The sequence below is a fragment of the Bubalus kerabau genome, chromosome 6 (genome assembly GCF_029407905.1).
Source record: "Bubalus kerabau isolate K-KA32 ecotype Philippines breed swamp buffalo chromosome 6, PCC_UOA_SB_1v2, whole genome shotgun sequence".
NCBI lineage: Eukaryota > Metazoa > Chordata > Mammalia > Artiodactyla > Bovidae > Bubalus > Bubalus kerabau.
Window position 1 is genome coordinate 23609818 of NC_073629.1, and position 23321 is coordinate 23633138.

The 23321-nt window shown below is 45.6% G+C and overlaps 1 non-coding gene across 1 annotated transcript; it reads left to right on the top strand.

Annotated features, from left to right (window-relative positions):
- Nucleotides 1-19771: 19771 nt before the first annotated feature.
- On the top strand, nucleotides 19772-19935 carry LOC129656730 (U1 spliceosomal RNA). The gene has a single exon (XR_008716516.1). It is a non-coding gene; the product is annotated as a U1 spliceosomal RNA (small nuclear RNA).
- Nucleotides 19936-23321: the final 3386 nt, after the last annotated feature.

Consider the following 23321-nt stretch of genomic DNA (forward strand, 5'->3'; position numbering starts at 1 on the left):
GAAAGTCTGTGTTATTAGGAACAGTAGAGCTATGAACTAAGTGTATTTACACTGAGCCGGGCACGACTGTCAGGGCTTCATCAGATTTACTCAGCACTCACTCCAACTCAAACACTACTTACTCTTACAGCACCACACAGGCACAGGAGGAAACAGAGACACAGGAAGGTTCCCAGCAGGGAGGTGAGCCCAGGAAGCCTGGCCCGGAGTCCACGTCTTTCCACTGTGCTCTGGTGACCTCCACACCAGGGTCCTGGTGAGACATTTCTTCTTCACCAGCCTCACAATTTCTTTCCTAGAATTTGTTACTATCATAAGGAGCGGTGTAAATAAAACTTAGTTTGTCCTTTCCCCAAAGCTCATCATTTCACGTTCTTAAATAGGAGGCTTTACCTCTTGTCTCTGTGTCCGTCATTTGTCATTGACGCCCTCATCGCTTCATTGAAAATGACTGTAGGAAAGTGACACAGACACACTTGTCAAGATTCCTCTCATGCCCTTGCTGTGCATGTATCCTGGTCTTGACTTCTTTCCTTATGCCAGGCCCCTCTTACTGAACACGCAAAAATGATTCCAATTGCCAGGCTGACTGTGGGTGCAAAGGACTCCTCACCCTCTGCCTGGGTTTTCACTGGGGCTGGTGATCTCCCCCACTTACCATCATCCTCATGTTGGTCACACATCTTATAGCACAGACTCAGGTTCCCCTGGACTCCTGGTCAACCTGTATCACCAAAGTTCACCAGCTCAAGTGGGGAGAGGGAGGAAAGGGCAGATTGTCTGATTTCATCAGAAACACCTTCAATCTTGCCACAGAGTCACATGGCTTTCTTGGACTCAGGAAGGAGAACCTGCACACTCAGAAAGCACAGCTTCCTTCTCACCAGGGAGTCTCTGTCTTGATGGCTTCACAGAAACCATGGTTTCAGTGAGAAGCACACTCATCCTTAAGCTCCTCTAAATCATATCCCCTCCTCCTTACAGGGTCTAACCACACGTTACCCCAGTGTAACTGGCACAGGGCTTTGCCAATGGAACCTCAGGGAACCTCGAACTGATGGAGTTCATTAGGCCCAGAGGTTTAGCCAAGAGGCATGCAGGATCCGATACAGAACAGAAAAGATTCCAGTCCACACAGCTTAGCTTGCTCCTGAGAGACACAGGCACTCCTGTGCCTGCACCAGGAATCACTGTCTGGGATTTTAACTCTCATCTCACCCTGCACATCACTGCAAACTTGGAAAAGGCCTCGCCTCCTTGTGCCTCAGTTTTCCCAGCCTCAGGAAACCGAAGGCAAAAGAGCCACTACCACCTTTCCCGGATTGTGGTCAGAATGGAACTCAAAATGACGAAGGGAAAAGGAGACCAGTCGTGGAGACTTACAGTGTCTTGGAGGGAAGACAGTGATCGTTCATTGCTTTGGTGATCATGGCCTCGAAGACTTACTGTATTTCTGTAGCTGGTTGGCCAGGGAGTAAGAAGTAGCTTGGGATATGAGGAATTTCTCTGTGAGGTCCCTGAAGTCCTGCTTGTACTTTGCCAGCTGCCACCTAAGCTCCTGGTTGATTTCTGTGAGGGTACGTTCTGCCCTCAGATCCGATAAAGTGGGAAGACATACTGCCATGGTGACATGTGGTAGAAGGGGTAGAAGCCAAGGGTGGGGAGGAGACACCCAATATATGGGGGATTAAAGACAAGCAAAATCACATAGGTTTAATCAGCACTGAAGGATGACAAAAACCGGAATTCTTGACTTACTGTTGGTAACTACTACAGGGTTTTCAACCACAAAAAGAAGTTGAAGATGCCAGAGCTCAGAGCCAAAGGTGCTGTGTGGGGCTCAGACTCAGACAGCAGTGAAGGAGGGGGACCCAGCGTGCTAGGTAACCGTCTGGAGTTGCCATAACAGAACTGGTAGGGGGAGGGGTTCGTGGAATCTTGGGGGCCCCTGCCTTCTAGGTGCCTAGGCCATGACCGTTTGTGAACATCACCCCTGATAGCACCCAAGCCCTCAGCAGCCACTCTGATGTTCACTACACATGTCTAGATACCACTGATCTATCTCCTTCCAAAAACTATCAAAGCTGAGCTCTCACTGTTCATTCTTCTGTGTATAAAAATATTCATGGGAGAGATACTTTGCCAGCACGTCTTAATTTCTGTCGGGCTGTCATAAAATCACCTCAGTTCAGTTCAGTTCGTTTCAGTCGCTCAGTCATGTGCGACTATTTGCAGCTCCATGGACTGCAGCACACCGGGCCTCCCTGTCCATCACCAACTCCTGGAGTTCACTCAAATTCACATCCATTGAGTCGGTGATGCCATTCACCATCTCATCCTCTGACGTCCCCTTCTCCTCCCACCTTTAATCTTTCCCAGCATCAGGGTCTTTTCCAATGAGTCAGTTCTTTGCATCAGGTGGCCAAAGTATTGGAGTTTCAGCCTCAGCATCAGTCCTCCCAATGAATATTCAGGATTGATTTCCTTTAGGATGGACTGGTTGGATCTCCTTGTAGTCCAGGCACTCTCTAGAGTCTTCTCCAACACCACAGTTCAAAAGTATTAATTCTTTGACACTCGCTTTCTTTATAGTCCAACTCTCACATGCATACATGACTACTGGAAAAACCATATCACTTCATCTTCTCTTTAAACAGATCTTAAGGCTTTTCACAAGTGAAGGACATCAAACTTGTAGACTGTCATGAACTTCTTCTGTGGGTCTTCTCCAGTTTAGTCTGTGTCCTAAAAACTGTAGGATAAAAATCAGAGTACAATATTAAGTGATTAAATAAGTTTTAAAATATTTTCTGTCCCATCTCAGTATTCTTTTGCTGCATCCTGTTGTTATGTCAATGTCTTCTCTTTACTGGGCAGCATGTTGGCTTCAGAATAAACTTAAATTCGACATTCCTACTTTCTAAATTCTTCCTCTGGGTCTGGGTTGTTCTATTTGATTTGTTTTTAAATGTTACTAAACACCACATTTCATACTTTCACTTATGTATTTCATTATAGCCTCACAAGAGCTCTTTCCAAGCTGTCAAAGTGACTAAGAGAGTTCATGTGTACATCCTTGAAAACATGGTGTGCTTGAGCTCAGTCACTTCATTCTTATCTGACTCTCTGCGATCCCAGGACTGTAGCCCATCAGGCTGCTCTGTCTATGGGGATTCTCCAGGCAAGAATACTGGAGTGGGTCACCATGCCCTCTTCCAGGGGATCGAACTTACATCTCCTGTGTCTCCTGCACTGCAGGCTGATTCTTTACCACTGAGCCACTGAGTACATGGGGTGCCTGTCTGCTTAGGAAAGATGTGACAGCCTTGTGCTCTTGTTCTGTGTCCATTCAGTTCACCCACATACTGAAAAGACCAGGCTTCCAGAGCAGTGTTCGTGGCACACAGTTTGATCCATCTCTTTGAGTTTTCCTCATGCCATTGACCTGTGGTTGTATTCCAAAAACAGAGCATGGTTAAGTTCAAGGTCATAGGTCAGGGATCATGATGATCCAAAGTGAACATAAGCATTGTGTTCAGTGACATAGAAGCTGAGTTTGAGGAAAGACAGATAGGCAGGCCCTCGGATAGTGATGGTCTGAAGCAACTCCTCCCTTCCTCAGCATCTCTCGCTGCCCGCGTCTTGTGAGTCTGAGACTTGGGGAACCCCTAGAGCATTCGTCTCTTCAGTTTAGCTGTTCTAACCTGGATGGAGGGTGAAATGGGTGTGACAACAGGCCGCTGAGCATTGTTCACGTTAAGGGAAAAGACACAAAACTGGAACAACTACTTCTGAAAGCTTGTCTTCCCCACATCCCCACACAGTCCTCCAACTACAATGCTTAATGATGGTGTGTGAAATTCAGCAAAGGCTCTAAGGAAATCTATTTTCCGGCGCTGTGGGGCCTGACATTCTGTGGAGGAAAGAAAAATGTGTTAAATTTCTTCATTTTTATTGTGATGAAACCAGAAAAGCTCACAAAATGTATCTGACTTGAGGTCAAACAGGGATGAATTTTGCCATGCTAACAGAAGTATATAACAGGTGTAGTTCATTGACTGATACCATGCCAGGCATTTCACACATATTATGATACTTTCTTTCATCATAACCATTCAAGGTGACATCATTGTATAAGAGGTACATAAAAAAATTTATTTGACCGAAGTTAAAATTAAAAAAAAAAAAAACACTATATCAAGGCAAGTAAGCTATTGCTTTGCATTTTGTAGGTAGGAGAAACCTATTGTTTTTATCCTGCCTTTGTCCCATTTCATACTCCTCTTTTTCTCTGTGACCTGACTTTATTCCTAGAGCCCTACCTTTTCTCAACTAAACCATTTCTGTGCACTGAGCAATAGCAGAAGTGATGGCTGGGCCCTTCTAAAGACTTCCTGAGTGCTTATGTGTTTCAGGACACCAGTCGCCATCTGGAGGCAAGAGCAGCCCGTCTGTTAGAATGCGTGCTGTGCTAAGTTGCTTCAGTCATGTCCCACTCTTTGTGATCCTATGGACTGTAGCCCTCCAGCCTCCTCTGTTCATGGAATTTCCCAGGCAAGAATACTGGAGTGGGTTGCCATTTCTTCCTCCAGGGAATCTTCCTGACCCAGGGATCAAAACTGTGTGCCTTGCGTGTCCTACATTAGCAGGCGGGTTCTTTACCACTAGCACCCCCTGAGAATACCATCTGTTAGAACGGGCAGCTGCTCGCCCAGCCCACTGAGGTTAGCAGGACGTCCCAGGACAGAAAGGATCACTTCCCTTCACCTCAAGGATCTTTTCTCTCAGTGACTGTGCTCTATTGGGCCGAACTCTCCTGAAACTGAATGCTCTGGCTAACTTTCTGGTTTCTTGTTAGGTGGCTTGAGTGTTTATAAAATTTTCTAACAAACATCTTCGCTGAAGTTTGCATTTATAGCAATACGATTTATTTTTTAGAAAGTGGCAGCTTGGAGAAGATTGGTCCCATCAATGAGCAAACAAGGGTGAATTTAGCTTTCACTCAAACCAGACTGAATTTAAAATTAGGGCTCTCACTTTCCTCAAGGTGGATATCAGGTGCCACAGGCATGTGTCCCCAAGGACTTGTGTCTCTGCTGTACACTGGACAAGAGTAAAATGGGGTCAGATGGGCCCAGTCCTTCAATGTAGAGTCTTCCAATAGTTCTCTGCTTTAGTCACAGGACTGGAAACACCCTTGTGCTTCTGCTCTGTCCTCCTTCTGTGTTTGGGGTAAAAGGTATGCAGCTCAGTTGTTCTGTCCCCAAGCCGATCACTGTAAGAATGACCTGGGAGAGTTAGTACCCAAACAAGGCACAGTCCTCACTGTAGCAACTGGGATTCAGCAAGTTGAGGTGGGACCTGGAATCTACTTGTTAAAGGTCCTAGGTGTGCACTTAGTCTTACCCACTGATTTCATTGACCTCCCTCATGATTCGAGGGATGATTATTTCATTTATGGTACTTCTAGTGTTCAAAATGGACTGGTGCCAAAAATATAACTCTCTGCTGCTTTGCAGATGAAGAAACTGAGGCACAGAGAGGGTCTCTAACAGGCCAAGACCCCCCTTGCTGTAAGGGCTGGAGACACACCCAGGTAGCGTCTCTTCTACTCCGAAACCCCATCCCACATTTTCCAGTTCATTCTTGTGCCAGATTCTTCCAAGTAGCTGTTTCCTTCACCTATAATGCATTTCTACCAAAAATTTCCCAAATGTAGTAATAATTTCTCACTTGATACTGTTTTTCACAACAGATATTTTGCAGAAAAGTCTATCATTACCCCGTGATGCATATTGGTGACTTTATTAAAAAACTGGATATGGTTACTTACTCACTCTCTCCTCTTTCATTCATCAATTTGTGTTCTGCTTACTTAAACCAGTATATTGTCTTAATCACTATGTTTTAACCTGACTTTTGAAATCTAGTAGAGTAAATCCTCCAACTTAATTCTCCTTCAGTATGTCTTGGCTAATTGAGATACTTTGATTTCCATTTACATGTTATAATTAGCCTGCAAAATATACCTCCCCCCAAATGCCAGGTGCAATACTATTGAGAATAACAAGGATTTGACATTCTAAAAATATTGTCTTCCAATCTATGAATATAACATATATTTCTATTTATTTAGGTCTTCTTTAATTCAGCAGTAGTTTTCAGGAGTCATCAGTCTGTATTCTTAAGCATTAAATGATCATGGATGTTTTTCTCTATTATGTTTTATTGAATTTCATTTCCTAATCCTGCTGGTATGGAGAAATGTGGTAGATTTTTATATGAATCCTCTTGACGGCACCATTTAAAACTATACAACTACATGCGTTCTGATAGATGTATACACTATGGAAACCACAGCTACCATCACGATGCAGGGTGTTTCCATCAGTCACAACTCTCCTTGTTCCCCTTTGCAGCTCATCACTCGTTCAACGCTTAGCCCCAAGCAGCCAGTTTAGATGAATTTGCCTTTTTAACAAATTTATAAAATGGAACAGTATACATGCTCTTCCTTGTCTGCACATTAAGCACTCAACACATAGTTAGGAGAGGATGTGTGTAAAGCCTCAAAATTGTAAATGCAGAAGAATATTATTATCATCTCTGCTTCAGAAATGAGTCCCATTATCCTGGCCCCTGATAAGAATGAAGCTCTCTAATGTTTCTCCAAACACCATTTATCCACCTTATTGCACCCTTACTTGGAGGACATCCACGTGTGGGCCCTTCCAAGTTTCAGGCTGGGGGTCTCGTGCAGAGCCTCAAGGTCCCATCGTCTTCCTCCTGGAATTGGTGCTCCCAGCAGTATAAACCTCATCCTGCTCCCAGCAGTATAAACCAACTGGATCCATCGTGTGGATCTCCTTGGCAGGTGCACAAGTTCACTGTGGATTAAGTTACTCTCCTGGTCCTTCCTGCTCAGCTCAGGTTGCTCCTTGAGAACTTAGATGATGCTGTGCATTCCTCAATTCCTGTTGTACTTTCCAAGCTCAGCTTGTCCTTGTCCTCACTTCCCTTGGCAAACAGCTCTTCGACCATTACCTTGCTTTTCTTTGGGTTTTCTCATCCTCCAAACCTGCTGATTTCCTTTCTTCCATCCCCTCTCTCCTTTCTGTGTTTCCAGTGTATGTGCCCAGTTGAGGCTCCTATGGGAGACACACAGAGATGGAACCAAGGTCCGGTCTTGGCTGCAGATCCCAGTGTACACTTAACATGCATCTCAGTCTCTCCTGCACTCAGGAAAAAGTCAGCAGGAAAGGAATTTGGAGAATTTGAATAACCTTATCTTACAGATGAGGAAACTGAGGCCCAGAGACATATGGAGATTTCACCTAAATTCCCACACCCTTATGCAGCAGAGCTGCTGCACAAACCTTGACTACAAGGGTTTGTATCCAAAAGCACCAGGAACCCAAGGCTAAATTTCAGGGGATATTTGATCAAACTTACTTATTTCCCTTCATAAAATAAAAATACCTGACGGACATTTCCCTCAAAATTTCATCTCTGTCAATAGTCCTTTATTTAGACTCAGCATTCCCTTCTCCAGGGTATCTTCCTGACCCAGGGACTGAACTCAGATCTCCTGCATTGCAAGTGGATTCTTTACCATCTGAGTCACCAGGGAAGCCCAATCTCTTTCTAATAGTCCTATATTTATACTCTGTTTTCCACCTTGGTGGACACAATGGGACCAAGAAATGTATGAATATTAAATACATCACAGTCTTTATTTAAAAATTAGATGTGATTATCTGTAAAACATCTGGCTCCTGTACTAGAGGCCATATTCCTGAGAGCCAGGCGCCCTCTGTGCCTTAGTCAACCCTCCTCCCCAGAGCCTCTTCAAAGCCTGCCACAGGGAACATTCAGTAAGTACTTGTCAAGCAGATCAATACTAGTCACCAGGAATCACTAGCTCTTACTGAGGTCTTCTATTCCCTACCCTATCTCCATCCATCCTACCCTGTGTCCATGTGAAAACCATGAAAGCACAGCCCTGGTGACAGAAGTCCAAGATGCACATTCCAACTCCACCAAAATACTAAGTCTGCTTTCCATGGTGATTTCATTGCCCTCTTTGGGCACATGGATCTCGTGTATAGTGGAGAAGAATGTAGCATGTGAAATAGAGAAATAGTACTAACCTTGGATGACTAACTGTGATATCAAACAGGAGACAGGCCCCAATCCCTGAGTGCCAGCTGCAGAGTATAGAAAATCTACACCAGAGACACTATGGGGCCTGTTATAAACGTGGGGATAAGACTCGAGAAACTGCATTTCAGACAAAAACTCCAGGGAGATTTTCATGAAGGAAAAAGTGCCAACATTAAACAAATGGCCTAGAATGAAGACCTTGAAAACCTAGCAGCAACAAGCATGACTCAGCTTAAGTAAAGCAAGTCCCTTGTCAAGGTGACTTCTCAAGGGGAAATGTCTCCTTTGCAGGATGGTGCCAACCCTGCCCAGCCCCACTCTCTTCCAGGACAGAACTGGGCAGCAGTGGCCAGTGGTACGTGATGAGACCTCAGGAAGTGAGCATAACTGGAGACCTATCCTCAGGCTCCTCCATGTGCCAGCTTCACTCCAAACCCACAGGTAAACACGAAGCTGAGTAGGTCAGCCTGTGAAATGAAGTCTCATTTAGGACCCACCTCTTTTCTACCAGGGCCTCCTCTTGCATTTCTCCTCTAGTCCCTGCTCACAGAGTGAGGTAAAGCAAAGGCCCCAGCAGTGCCAAGTCCTTCCAAGTGCACCCCTCGTCCTCCCCACCCTGGGCCTCGGGGCGGAGCAGGGCTGTGAGAGAGTCAGTGACTACCTCTGTGCTCTCACAGTCACATCCTTCTCAGTCCCTGCACCCTGGTCCCCTCGCAGCCCACTCCCAGACCCTTCCAGAATGCCAGGTGCCAACATTTGCAGAACATTCTTCCATCATCAAGAGTAATTACAGGAAGTGGGGTTGTTGCTACACAGATCCTCACCCTTTAAACATGCCCCGTGTACAAACCCAGTTCACACTCTTCTAACTCCTAGCTCCCTGGTCTCCACCTGGTGGAGAGGTGCAGCTACACAGGTGAATGCTGAGATGCAGCCCATTTCCAACAGCAGAGAAAAGGCTGTGTCCAGGCAAAATGAAGCATTTGATGGAGTTGGTCATCAGCACCCCACCCACTGCTCTTTCCTGAATCTTTTTTTCTTTTCTTAGGGGTGCTTTTTCCAACTCTCTAATCAGCTGTTGGATTCCTACTTCATTGCCATACAGACAAAGATAATGTCACACTAGAGATGTTTTTATGCAAACCCAGGGGCAGCTGTTTATGGAGTAGTAGGTAACTGTGACTGACACTGAATTGGCATTTCCAAATCAAGGTTAGTTAGGATGTTGGAGGAAGAAGAGCTAAGAAAAGGCATTTTAAGGTCTCTTTGCAAATAACAGGACATAGACTAGGCCAATCTCCTTTGGAAAAGCAAATTTACCTGGATTACCTGCTGGAAGGACTGGAGATGGCAAACATTCAAAACTTTAGCAACCAAAGGCAATGGCCTTGATGAGGCAAGGGATGGTTAGTTGAAACATTAAACAGCAGACATCAGTACAATCATTTTTGCTCCTCTCAAACAAAGACCACATCACAGATCTCTTTGGAAAAGTTGAGTGAGCTTTCTTCCTTCCATAATAAAAGTGATTTGAGGAAATTGTTGAGTACCAATCATGAACCACACAGGATGAGTTGACATGAGGTACTAACTTTTAAAAATTTATTTATTTCTTATTTTTGGCTGTACTGGATCTTCATTGCTGTGCAGGAACTTTCTCTAGTTGCAGCACGTGGAGGTTCCCCTCTAGTTACTGTGCGCAGGCTTCTCATTGTGGGGCCCTCTTTTGTTATGGAGACAGGATCCTAGAGCACAAGAGCTTCACTAGCTGTGGTGAATGCATGGGCTTTGTTGCCCTGCAGCATGTGGAATCTTCCTGCTCTGGGTATCAAACTCATGTCCCCTGCATTCGCAGGCATATTCTTAATCACTGAGTCACCAGGGAAGTCCATGAGATACCCACTTTTACTTTGGGCCTTCTCTCTAAGGGTGGAGGAACGGCAGTGTTCCTTGTTAAGCAATGTTCAGTGAACGGTCAGTGCAAGGAGAGGTGTTAAGATTAATTGAGCTCCTCCCTAGTACCCTCAAGTCAATTCAGGCAAAGGTCACACCTGTCTAGGGTCTAGACCGAGTTCCACAAGCTTCAGTTATTTTTCTAGACAATGGGGAACCCCTTACACCTACCAGTTGCCTAGGTCACTGTACATGTATTACAACTCCCTTACACAGACCCCTGTATGGGAGGAGGCCACTGGGGCTTGCTTAGCATCACCTGTCCTGTGTTTGAAGCCAGTATGCTCTTCAAGCAAGCTCACCTAAACTTCTGGATATCTGTGGGAGAGAGGATGGTGATAGGGATTTGGCTGGCCGAGCCCCACCCCCAATGTGGGCCCCACTAGTGACCAGGGTGCTCTATCCCCACCTCCTCCTGTCCTGTTAGGTGGCTGCAGGGGCTGACCTGCTAGAGGAGCATCTTGGTGAAATCTGGAACCTGCACCAGCGCCTGGAGGAGTCCATTTGCATTAACGACCGCCTGCGGGAGCAGCTGGAACACAGGCTCAGCTCCACTGAAGCAGTAGGAGAGGCCCAGAGCCTCCCATTTCTGGTATATTTAGGGAGAATCTGAAGGTTGTCCTTGGGAAGAACTTTGCAGATTTCAAAACACTGTGGTAGGCTTTCCGCTCCTGGCTTTTTACAGTCAGCAAGGCAGGGGGCAAGGACCATTCCCCTCCCTTTGTGACAGTATCTGAGCTCAGAGAGTAACTCCCCTCACTGCAGATCTACTCAGGTCTGGTCCCCAGAATCTTGACTTCTCATCCATCCTAAAGCTGCTCATTTGCTGCCTGCTGACTTCTGCGCCCTGGTCCTGTGATTGGCAAGTGGTGGAGCCAGGTCTGTAGGGCCACTCCCAGCCACTCACCGTGGTGGCCTTCCTGCCCGCACTCTCCCCCAGGTTGCTGACACTTCGGGGGGGGGGGGGGGGCTGGCCTTCCCCACACCCTTGTCTTACCCACACCACAGCACCAGCAGCTATTTCGGGACTAGAGCCTCCTGAACACCTCACCTAGGGCATGCGAAATGCACACAAAGAAGCCACACGGAGCAGATACAGGGCCCACAAGGCTCTACATTCAGGAGTTGAGCTCCTCATGGTCTTCTGCTGGATTGGACAAGATGTTTGGAGATACAGAATGAGCAGAGAGCCTCTGTTACTCAAATGTGTGACTTGCCTGCCTGCATTTCCCAGGACAGGCTCCACCTTTTACTTCTACAGTCCGGGCCTGGAGTCCACACCTCAGCTCTGCAATGAGAACCGAGTTCTTAGAGAAGAACACCAGAGGCTTCAGGCTCAGTTCAGTCACATTTCCAGGGGTGGGAGGGTACACCCAGGCCCCTTTCCTCCCTGACCATACCATTCACCAATTACAGAAGCAAAGAGAGAAGGTGGAGAGAACAGAGCTAATCAGACCCACCAACCCAAACTTCTATAGCTATTCTCGGTCTAGAAAACATCCTCTACTTCCTACGGAAGATCGTGTCTGTATGCACATGTTTCATACTAAGCACTTTTCCCCTAGGGAATGACAAAAGCCATCCTCTTGCTCTCAAGTGAACTGGAGAGTGAGCTGGCCCCTGAAGAGGGAGCCGTAGAGTCTGGCCACCTGGTGTGCAGTGGCTGTGAGCTGAGATCTGACCACAGGTGGTGTGGGAAGGTTTCACTCTAACCTGGTGGCACCCGCTGCTCCTCCAGACCTCAGCGCCTCCTTTCAGCTCATCCTCTTGACAGGCTCTCACCACGATCCTGGCTTCTGTCACCACTCAGCCCTCTCCAGCCTGTTAGCCACCAGCAGGGCCTGATAATGGACTCTTACTTCCATTGTGTTACTTTGGTCTCCAGGTGAAATCCCTAAGGGCCCTGCCATGCACTCCAGTCCTGTGACCCTTGCCTTCCAGGAGACATGCAAGAAGTGAAGCCACCAGAGGTCCTTAAAACAGCAGGAAGGATGGGCCTGTGCCCCTTCTTCACAGCTGCCTGTCTGCTGAGGAGGATCTGGGCCCTCCTCCACCCCTCCTGGAGGGTCTGGAAGGAGTCAGAGATGTGGCCTCATGGGCAGGGTGAAAGGCAGAGGGCCTTTCCTGCAGTTGAGGAATAACAAGGCAGAGTGCACACGGCTCAGCACTAAGGAAAACATGCCTAGTTCGTAGAGGACCTTGTGACACTGCTTCTGAACACGCTGGGGGCGTGGGAGCCAGCAACAGACATTTTTTGCCTCATCACCTGTCCTCAGAGGGTCAGCTCAGGGGAAACAGGACCTGCTTCCCCACAATGCAGCATGTGGTCCCCACATTGGCGCTCCTCGGCAGATCTGAAAGCATAGGACTGAGCAGCAGTACCCTGCAGGTCAGCGTGGGCATGGGGGGCCTGACTGCCTGACTTGGGGTCGGCACAGCTGGGTCACCATCAGGCTGGGCATCAGTCTACACTGTAGCACCTGAGTTCTTTGAATTCATGTGGTGGGAGTGGTGACTCCCAGATGTCATCTCATGTTTAGCCTAGACCTCCTGTTTCTATTGTTGTTCAGTCGCTCAGTCGTGTCCGACTCTTTGTGACCCCATGGACTGCAGCATGCCAGGCTTCCCTGTCCTTCGCCATCTCCTGGAGCTTGCTCAAACTCATGTCCATTGAGTTGGTGATGCTATCCAACCATTTCGTCCTCTGTTGTCCCCTTCTCCTATTTCTACTTCTATTAAGATCTCCAAAACGTGTACTGACATCACTCTTAAATACGCTTTCCTATTTGTTTGTCCTAACTTCACTTTGAGATTTGGGAACTACAAGCCGCAGCAAGCCTATTGAAAGTCTTGTGTAAAGCAAACCAGTGATCATTTAAAGTGATATGTAAGCAGCCCCCAGCTGTGTTAAAGCCTTGTGTCTTCACAGTGCTTTAGAAAGTGAGCATATGTGAACAAATGTAGGATATTTACTCATACACATTGCTCTAAGGGTATGTTGAAGACTAACATAACTGGTGGACAGGGTTGGCGAGAGGAAATGAAATAGTCTTTTTGATGGCCATTAAAGCAAAATATATATATAAAGAAATAAGTTTTTCTTCCCCTACTTCATTTCTAATTTCAGCATCAGTCCCAGGGCTGAGTGGGGAAGAATAGGGAAGACAAATTGTCACCAAGAGCTCACCTCACTAACACTTAAAGTCTAAGTTTAAAAGAATGATTTACTGTCTTGCCTTTTAATCTCCTATTTAAAAATATTAAAAAGTGGTTCTTAAATTTAGAGACTCTTAGAATGAGCTGTTGTGATTTAAAAAGCTACTTCCTGGCTTCCATTTCCCAGAGATTTAGTTGGTGTGGAGTCCTCGAGTCTGAATTTTTCACATAAGCACAACCATAAGTTTTTGATGTGGGTAAGCTGTAGATCACAGTTTAAGACCCATTGTTCTATAACACTGATTCAAACCTATATATATATATATATATATATATATATATATATATATATTCTCTTTTAATTAAAAATCTTTAATTAAAAAGTAGATTAGTTGAACCACAAATTAACATGAAGATCTTCAAACATTCCTTGGAAAATATCCTTAGTTACATTCTTTTGCCTTTGAGAATTAAAATCAAGCACTCATTCCACAATTATTTCCTAGTAACAGTTGAAAAATAAAACAAGCAACATCATGAACAAAAAGACTCACCACCACTACCACCAGTTACAAAAGGACCCTTCAAAAGACTCAGCCCTGAGGCAGAGAGACATGCCCCCTTTTTGACAGATGGAATGACCTCAACTTCTGCTTTTTACACTTGGCTAATTACATATTTTCCATCAGCACCTCTGGCTGTCACTATAGAGGAACTCACTGGCAGAATCAGCAGAATGGGTGAAAAGTGAGCCAAGCTATGAACTATTACTTTAAGATAAAGTAGTAAAATCTGAGTATCTTTTGCTGTGTGGTGATTCAAGCATCCCAGAAATTTTTCCTTCATCCCAGTGTTTCTGGGGCTTCTAGGAATTCATCATATAATCAGTAATTAATGGAGGACTCAAGTAATGCTTTTAAAAATCCTCATTTTGTAGACAAAGCTTTTACAAAAACAACAGCATATGAATCATGTAAATTTCAGACCTGGTCAGGATCAAATCACAAATTACTTTTGGGGAAAATTCCTGAAAGCTATTTTGTGTTTCACCCTTTGAAAGGTAGTTCTTCACCCTAATTAAAAAAAAAAAAGTTGCAAAAAAGTGTATCTTTAAGATGGAGTATTCTACAATATTTAACTTTTCATCAACTATATTATTTCCCTCTACATGTTAGAACCCATTCTAAAACAGATGAAATCCACCTGTGTCATCACCAATGTCTTCCAATTTGCTGTAAAAGAGAACCATGTTCGGTACAATGTGCAGGAAATAGGGTGAGAATCCCTGAGGGGAAAAAAATGGAAAGGAAAAAAGACACCTAATGAAATGCTTCAAACATGTACCAGTATTGCTTGACCTGTCAGCAGACAACCTGCAGATCCATACAGTTCATTATGTCCTCATCTTATAACTTCTTAAGTGAATGTAACAGACACATTGAATTGATGTTCTATGTCTGCTGTAATAAGTGACCATGAGTTTAGCCTCTTAAAAGAACACACTTTTATTATCTTAAAAGAACACACTTTTATTATCTCCAACTTTGTTGGAGGCCAACAAAGTTCTCATTAAACTAAAATCAAAATGTCGACAGGACTGCCTTACCTTCTGAAGGCTCTAAGGGATAATACGTTTCCTTGTCTAAAGTAGGAGGAGGGGAAAACAGAGGCAGAGTAAGGAGGATGACCAGAGGCTGAATGGCAAAGAAGGTTCTAGTCTCTGGTCCCAGAATGGCAGCTGCTCTCTCTTGAACTTCTTCTGACCTCATGGTGGACAGTTACACACGCCCACCCACCTCTTTCATCCTCCAACCCCCTTGATTCCCATAAGAGCAGCCTCTTATCACATCCCCCTCCGGGCCCCCTTACATGCTCTGATTCTAGGGGTTCTTTCTTTTTTGCCTAGGTCTCTCTAGAGCTATCCACAGATTCCTCACCAGCACCCAAACCCTGGTCTGTGGCTCTGGAGAGTCGACACCACAGAAATCTCCCAGGAGAAGAGGAAACGCAGGCCACATGGGCTCATGGGGTCACTCTGCAAAAATCTCAATCCGGCTGCTCAAGACAGGCCAGGTTGATATTTGGGAAGATGTAAAAACGGAGAAGGCAATGGCACCCCACTCCAGTACTCTTGCATGGAAAATCCCATGGACAGAGGAGCCTGGTAGGCTGCAGTCCATGGGGTCGCTAAGAGTCGGACACGACTGAGCGACTTCACTTTCACTTTTTACTTTCATGCATTGGAGAAGGAAATGGCAACCCACTCCAGTGTTCTTGCCTGGAGTATCCGAGGGACAGGGGAGCCTGGTGGGCTGCCGTCTATGGGGTCGCAGAGAGTCGGACACGACTGAAGTGACTTAGCGTAGCATAGCATAGCAAAAACTGTTTACAAAAAAAACCAAAAAAACAAAAAAACAAACCCAAAAACCCAACTCCTTTGTGCAGGTTATTGTTACATGGAATAACTTACAATATAAAATCCTAAACCAGGTAATCAATTCTCATTCCAAAGCAGACTGTGAGTACTAATTACAGGAAATGAACAAAACTGGGGCAGATTCCACAAAGGCCCAGGTAGGAGAAGATGCTTAGGCCAACGGCTAAGTAATCTCCTGGATTAGTCAGCTCAGGCAAGCCATACAAAATTACCATAGATCGGGTGGCTTACCCATCAGTCTGTTTCACACGTTCTGGAGGCTGGTTGTCCAAGATAAAGATTCTTGTCATGTTCATGTCATGTCATGTCAATTCAATTTATGATGTGAACACTCTTCCTGGCTTGCCAATGTTATAGAAGATTTCTCACTGGGTCCTCTCCAGCCTTCTTCTCTGTGGTTGAGCTGGGGTAAGGTAGGAGCCCAAGATCTCTGGTTTCTTTTCTCACAAGGACACTAATCCTATCAGGTCAGAACCCCAAGGCTATGGCCTCATTTAATCTTAATTACTTCCTTAAAGACAGAAGGCAGGAGGAGAAGGGGACAACAGAGGACAAGATGGTCGGTTGGCATCACCAACTCAATGGACATGAGTTTGAGCAATCTCCAGGAGATATGAAGGACAGGGAAGCATGGCATGCTGAAGACCACGGGGGGTCGCAAAGAGTTGGACGTGACTGAACAACATCTTCCTTAAAATGCTTTCTCCAAATACAGCCCCACAGGGATTAGGGTTCAACATATGAATTAGGTGGGGGTGGGGTGGTGGTGATATACATTCAGTTCCTAACACCCTCCCCAGCCTTCTCCTCCCATGAAGGCATTTGCAGCTCCCAGCTCTAGTCCCTAGGAACTTCCCAGGCACTGGCTACTCAGATTCCTCTCCCCATAGACTTTCTCCTTCTCTCTCTCTCTCTGACTCTAGTGCCTGAGCTCAGCGCACAGCTGTTGACTGGCTGACACTAAGAAGCAGTGGACTGACTTGCTTTCACCTGGATGACTTTCAGAGGGGAGCAGAAATGTGGTCACTGGGGAGGCTGGCTGTGGTGGCAGGCTAATGCTTCCCCAAAGATGTCACATCTGGGTCCCTGGAATCTGTGATTATGTTACTTGACATGGCAAAAGAGACTTTGCGGTGTGATTAAATTAAAGATCTTGAGATGGGCACCCCATGGAATCACTAAGGTCCCTATAGAGGGAAGAAAGAGAGTTGGTGTCAGAATAATGTGTTGTGAGAATAACTTGATCAGTTGTAACTAGCTTTGAAGATGAAAGTGGCCTATGAGAGTAGAATGTGGGCATCTTCTAGAGGCTGGACAAGGCAAACAGATTCTCCCCTAGGATCTCCAAGAAGAACCACAACCCAACTGTCACATTTATTGTAGCCCAGGGAGATGCATCTTGAACTTCTGATCTCCAGAATCATAAGATAAGAAATGTGTGTTGTTTTAAGCCACTAAATATGTAGCAACATGTAACAGTAGCAATAGGAAACTCCTACAGTGGACTTCGGTGAATAAAGAATATTTAAAACCAGTTATGGTGGGAATTTGTTACCATAGCTTTAGACCAATTACTCTATCCCCAGAAATGCAAACTTTCAAACTGTTTAATTCTCAGTGTAGAAAATGTAAATAATACTGGATGAGGTACCAACCATCCCCATATAAGAGGTTGAAACCTCGCTTTCTTGCACTCAGGGATAAATGTCGAGTATGCTCCAAGACAGGATTGTGCATCCCTGGTCTATTTGACACAGGGTTTCAGGGGCTGGGGCACTGAATTTATAATGTTCTTCACTGGGCTAGCTACAGGGCGGTCTTTTGTTATATACTGAGCAACTACTATCTGAACCCCCCTTTCCCTTGATGAGGAATTTTCCATATTCTGCAACTTCTGAGGATCACACACTTAGTTTTCCGACGGGCTAAGATGTGAATCTATTACCAGGAACTGGCCACTCCCTGTAAGTAACAACTACTCCAGCATTTAATAGGTGAGAGACACAAGGAGTAGGCCCTGGGAAAATTCTTTCTGGCAACGGCCACAGAAGAATCCCCCCACCACAAGATCTTCAGTTTAACAGCAGCCAGGTGCAGCGGAAGGCATGGACCTACAGGTGGTGTCTATGCCCAGGCCCAACAGGGTGAGTGCTGCAAAGCCATAGGGTTTGCCACTCGGCAGAAGGCACCTGTGTCCTTGCCATTTGGTTTGTGGGCTTGCTTTCATCAGCCTTTTTTATTCCTCCCAGTTTGTATAAATTCATTCTCCAGTTTTCTGGAGATTCTCTAAGGTATTACTAGCCCTGGATTAAAGTTTATGTCAGATGAAAAGAGCCAGAGTCTATTTCTGATGGGTGCAGAGAGACAAATGGGGGCTGGGGGGTGGGGGTGGGGAAGGGAGGAAGAAAGCAAGATTCTTCCTGGAAGCTAACTGCGTGCTGAGTTCCTTTGCTGTTCGCCCCAAGATTTTCCAGAAGTCACCTTCCCCCTTAAGCCAAAGGCACCTCAAGGATCAAATTACTCCATTTCCCCTTGCTCTCTGGGCGGAAAACACAAGTTGGCTGTCTTCTCCAGCCTCCCACTTCTCCGCCCTCAGGTCTAACCCAGTCTTATGCAGTAAGAAAAAACAAATAAACAAACCTCACTCTTCAAGCAAGCACGTCATCTTTCTTGCCCTTATTTTAGTCATCAGTTTCTATTTCAGAATCCTCATTTCTTGTATTCTGTATGGTAAGCAAAGGAAAGCATGGTCCTTGGGATATCGTGAGAATGAAACAGGAAGCATCTGCACAGAAAATAAGTCCACTGAGTAGCACTTTGAGATGTAACCCTAAATCCGTATGTTTATACACTTGAAATATACATATGCTTTTATTTTGTCTCTATACTATTTCTCGAAGAAGGCAATGGCACCCCACTCCAGTACTCTTGCCTGGAAAATCCCATGGACGGAGGAGCCTGTTAGGCTGCAATCCATGGGGTCGCTAAGAGTCGGACACGACTGAGTGACTTCACTTTCACTTTTCACTTTCATGCATTGGAGAAGGAAATGGCAACCCACTCCAGTGATCTTGCCTGGAGAATCCCAGGGACGGGCGAGCCTGGTGGGCTGCCGTCTATGGGGTCGCACAGAGTCGAACACGACTGAATTGACTTAGCATAGCATAGCATACTATTTCTATTCACTCTTTTACAACTTATTTATTCCTTAAGAACTTTTGCATCAGCGTAACACACGATCCCTAAATTTCTCTCCTCGGAGTGCAATCCAGCACGAAAAGTCAGACTCCAGGAGGCTGGCAAAATCCGTCTGTATGTCCATGTACATGTATGGCTGAGTCCCTGCGCTATTCACCTGAAACTATCACAACATTGTTAACTGGCTATACCCAAATAAAAAATAAAAATTTTAAAGTGAAAAGAAATAAAACCCGTCTGTGTCTCACTTAAAGGGTGAAAGTTATACCACTCAGTCGTGCCCGACTCTTTGCAACGCCATGGACTGTAGCCTACCAGGACCTTCCGTCTATAGGATTTTCCAAGCAAGCGTACTGGAGGGGGTTACTCTTTCCTTTTTCAGGGGATCCTCCCGACCCAGGAATCGAACTCGGGTTTCCCGTACTGTGGGCAGACGTTTTACAGTCTGAACCACCAAAGAAGTCCGAGGTCTCTTCTATCGTTGTAAGTAGGTCGATTGCTAAGGTTGATGAACTCATGACGCACTTCCTCGTCACAGGGGACTCGCCATTGGTCATCGCGACAGGGGTGAGGCGGGGCTTGGGTTGAAGGAGAGGCGCTGCCTTAGAGGTCCTGAATGGGGTTGGCTTATGTAAATTTTGCAGCGAAGTGGTACTGTTCCAGGCGACCCACTTCCCCGGTTACGGAAATTTTCCTGAGATTTTGTTGGATTTTTTTTAGAAGAGTTATTTGGAGGGCCTGAGAGGCGTGGAAAAGGAGAGGGTGTGGAGGATAGTGGAAGAGTTGCGGGGAAACGGCAAAGTCAGCGTGTGTGTACAGTGAACGTGTCTAAGGCTGTGCGGGGAGCAGTGGGACAATCAACTCATACTTACCTGGCAGAGGAGATACCATGATCAAGAAGGTGGTTCTCCCAGGGCGAGGCTCACCCATTGCACTTCGGGTGTGTTGACCTCTGCGATTTCCTCAAATGGGGGAAACTCGACTGCGTAATTTGTGGTAGTGGGGGACTGCGTGCGCGCTTTCCCCTGATAATTAAGTAAAAACTGCAGACTTAACGATTATTTCCTTGTTGGTGGTTTAGTTATTAAGTCATATCGGACTTTATTAGGCCCTTCTATTGACGAGGTTTTTCAAGGCAAGACTGTTGGAATAGGTTATTTTCTTTTTTGGGAGAATCTTCTTGACCCGGAAACCACACACTCTCCTCCGCATATGCTGAAGTTTTTTCTCAAGTGGTGGGTGGAGTTAGAGGAAACAATAGCACCTCACTCCAGTACTCTTGGAGAACCCCAGGGACGGGGGGAGCCTGTTGGGCTGACATCTATGGAGTCGCGCTGGTTAGATACAACTGAAGTGAGTTAGCAGCGGCAAAGTTGGAAAAGATGGTTGGAGTAAAATTAAATTCCAAGAATGTGTATTAAAAAAAAATAGGTTCTCTGTTGTAGTAGGTATGGGTTTGCAACTATTTTTCTCCCCATTTGCTTGGTGTCACAAGTTGGAAGTTATCTTTAAGAAATTGGATGAAGGGGTGTGATTACTTTTGAGACCCTCAGGCAAACCTTCTATTGAGATATTTGCAGTTGTTGTTCACTCATTCAATGATGTCTGATTGCTTTGCAAGATGTTTGCTAGTCGTGATACTTTGTGTGAAGTCTTTTGTTGTTTGACAAATGCAGACCTCAAAGGAGAAGGCAATGGCTCCCCATTCCAGTACTCTTGCCTGGAAAATCCCATGGACAGAAGAGCCTGGTAGGCTGCAGTCCATGGGGTCGCTAGGAGTCGGACAGGACTGAGCGACTTCACTTTCACTTTTCACTTCCATGTATTGGAGAAGGAAATGGCAACCCACTCCAGTGTTCTTGCCTGGAGAATCCCAGGGACGGGGGAGCCTGGTGGGCTGCCCTCTATGGGGTCGCGCAGAGTCGGACACGACTGAAGCGACTTAGCAGCAGCAGCCGCAGACCTCTAAAGATTTTAGTGGGAACCTGTGTTCTGTACCATGTATAACTCTTTTTAGAATCTTAATGGTTTTCTCACATCTTGAGTTCATAGGGTCCCCACACCCATATACAATTAATAGAAACTAAGTTTACTTAACTGCTGAAACAACAAAGTCAGACTGGGGACATTAAACAAAGATTTTCAGGAGACTTGGCATCAGGTGAAGGACAGGGAGTGATCCCTGAGAGATGGGAAACAATGGCTCCAACTTATTGCATGGAGAGTTCCCAAGCAAGGCACCAAGAGCAAACTGAAAATTAGCCCAGTGGACCTTGCTGAGCTGAGGACACAAGTTCCTGGATGCCAAAGGAGCTAGAGTCCATAGGACAAACTCCCAGGGAGGAGAGAGATGCTGAAGGTAATCAGGGGAGACCTGCAAAGGAGACTCTTCCCATGGGCAGCAAAGTACTGATCAGTGCAGCCCTGGGAGAAAACTCCCCAAAGTCAGGGGGAAATCTTTGATAGCGTCAGAGAAAACAGAGAGCCTGGCACTCACAGTCATGGTTGGCCTCACAGGTAGACTAGAAAATAATAATAATAACCCTGTAATTAAGGAAATCGTGGAGTGGAGTACTCAAGGAAGTCTTACCTCAGTAGCAGGAACTTGTTAGTCCTAGACTCAGTGTTCAGCTGCTCCAGACCATTTAGCAAATCATAAAAGCAAGACCTGAAACCATCAAACTGTTTGCAAAAAACTTAAGGGCAACCCTGAACAAGACTCAACATTTATAGGAACACAAAACTATCCAGCACCCAACAAGGTAACATTTACAATGTCTGACATTCCATCAGATTTTTAGATATCCAAAGAGGAAGGGAAATGACTCACGATGCAGGGACACATTGATCATTTATGAGTCAAGAGCTGACACAGATGTCAGAATAACCAGGGAAGGACATTTAAACTTTTATTCTGACCATATTCTAGTCAAAGTTATGTTTTTTCCTGTGCTGTACGCTTAGTTGTGTCCAACTCTACAGACCGCATGGACTGTGTGTAGTCCTCCAGGCTCTTCTGTCCGTGGGGATTCTCCAGGCAAGAAAACTGGAGTGGGTTACCATGCCCTCCTTCAGGGAATCTTCCCAACCTAGGGATCGAACCCATGTCTCCAACATTGCAGGTGGATTTTTTACCATCTGAGCCACCAGGGAAGCCTGTTTTTTCCAGTAGTCATATACAGATGTGAGGGTTGGACCATAAAGAAGATTGAGAGCTGAAGATGCTTTTGAACTGTAGTGCTGGAGAAGACTCTTGAGAATCCCTTGGACTGTAAGGAGATCAAACCAGTCAGTCCTAAAGGAAATCAACCCTGAACATTTATTGGAAGGACTGATGCTGAAGCTGAAGTTGCAATATTTTGGCCACCTGATGTGAAGAGCAGACTCATTAGAAAAGACCCTGATGCTGGGAAGGATTGAGGGCAGGAGGAGAAGGGGGCAACAGAGGATGAGATGGTATCACTGACTCAATGGACATGAGTTTGAGCAAACTCCAGGAGTTAATGAAGGGTACGGAAGCCTGATGAGCTGAAGCCTGTGGGGTCACCAAGAGTTGGCAATGCCTGAGGGACTGAACAACAACAACATTACGTAAGTTCAAACAGTTAAGTAGACACATGCAAACATAAACAAAGACCCAGTCTAACTTTAAGACATGAAATCGACAATGTCTGAAATGAATTGTATTGCAGGGGATTCACTTCAGTTCAGTCGCTCAGTCGTGTCCGCCTCTTTGTGATCCCATGAATTGCAGCATGCCAGGCCTCCCTGTCCATCACCAACTCCCAGAGTTCACTCAGACTCACATCCATCAAGTCGGTGATGCCATCCAGCCATCTCATCCTCTGTCGTCCCCTTCTCCTCCTGCCCCCAATCTCTCCCAACATCAGGGTCTTTTCCGATGAGTCAACTCTTCTCATGAGGTAGCCAAAGTATTGGAATTTCAGCTTTAGCATCATTCCTTCCAAAGAACTCCCAGGACTGATCTCCTTTAGGATGGACTGGTTGGACCTCCCTGCAGTCCAAGGGACTCTCAAGAGTCTTCTCCAACACCACAGTTCAAAAGCATCAATTCTTCGGCACTCAGCCTTCTTCACAGTCCAACTCTCACATCCATACATGACCACAGGAAAAACCATAGCCTTGACTAGACGGACCTTTGTTGACAAAGTAATGTCTCTGCTTTTGAATATGCTATCTAGATTGGTCATAACTTTCCTTCCAAGGAGTAAGCGTCTTTTAATTTCATGGCTGCAGTTACCATCTGCAGTGATTTTGGAGCCCTGAAAAATAAAGTCTGACACTGTTTCCACTGTTTCCCCATCTATTTCCCATGAAGTGATGGGACCAGATGCCATGATCTTTGTTTTCTGAATGTTGAGCTTTAAGCCAACTTTTTCACTCTCCTCTTTCA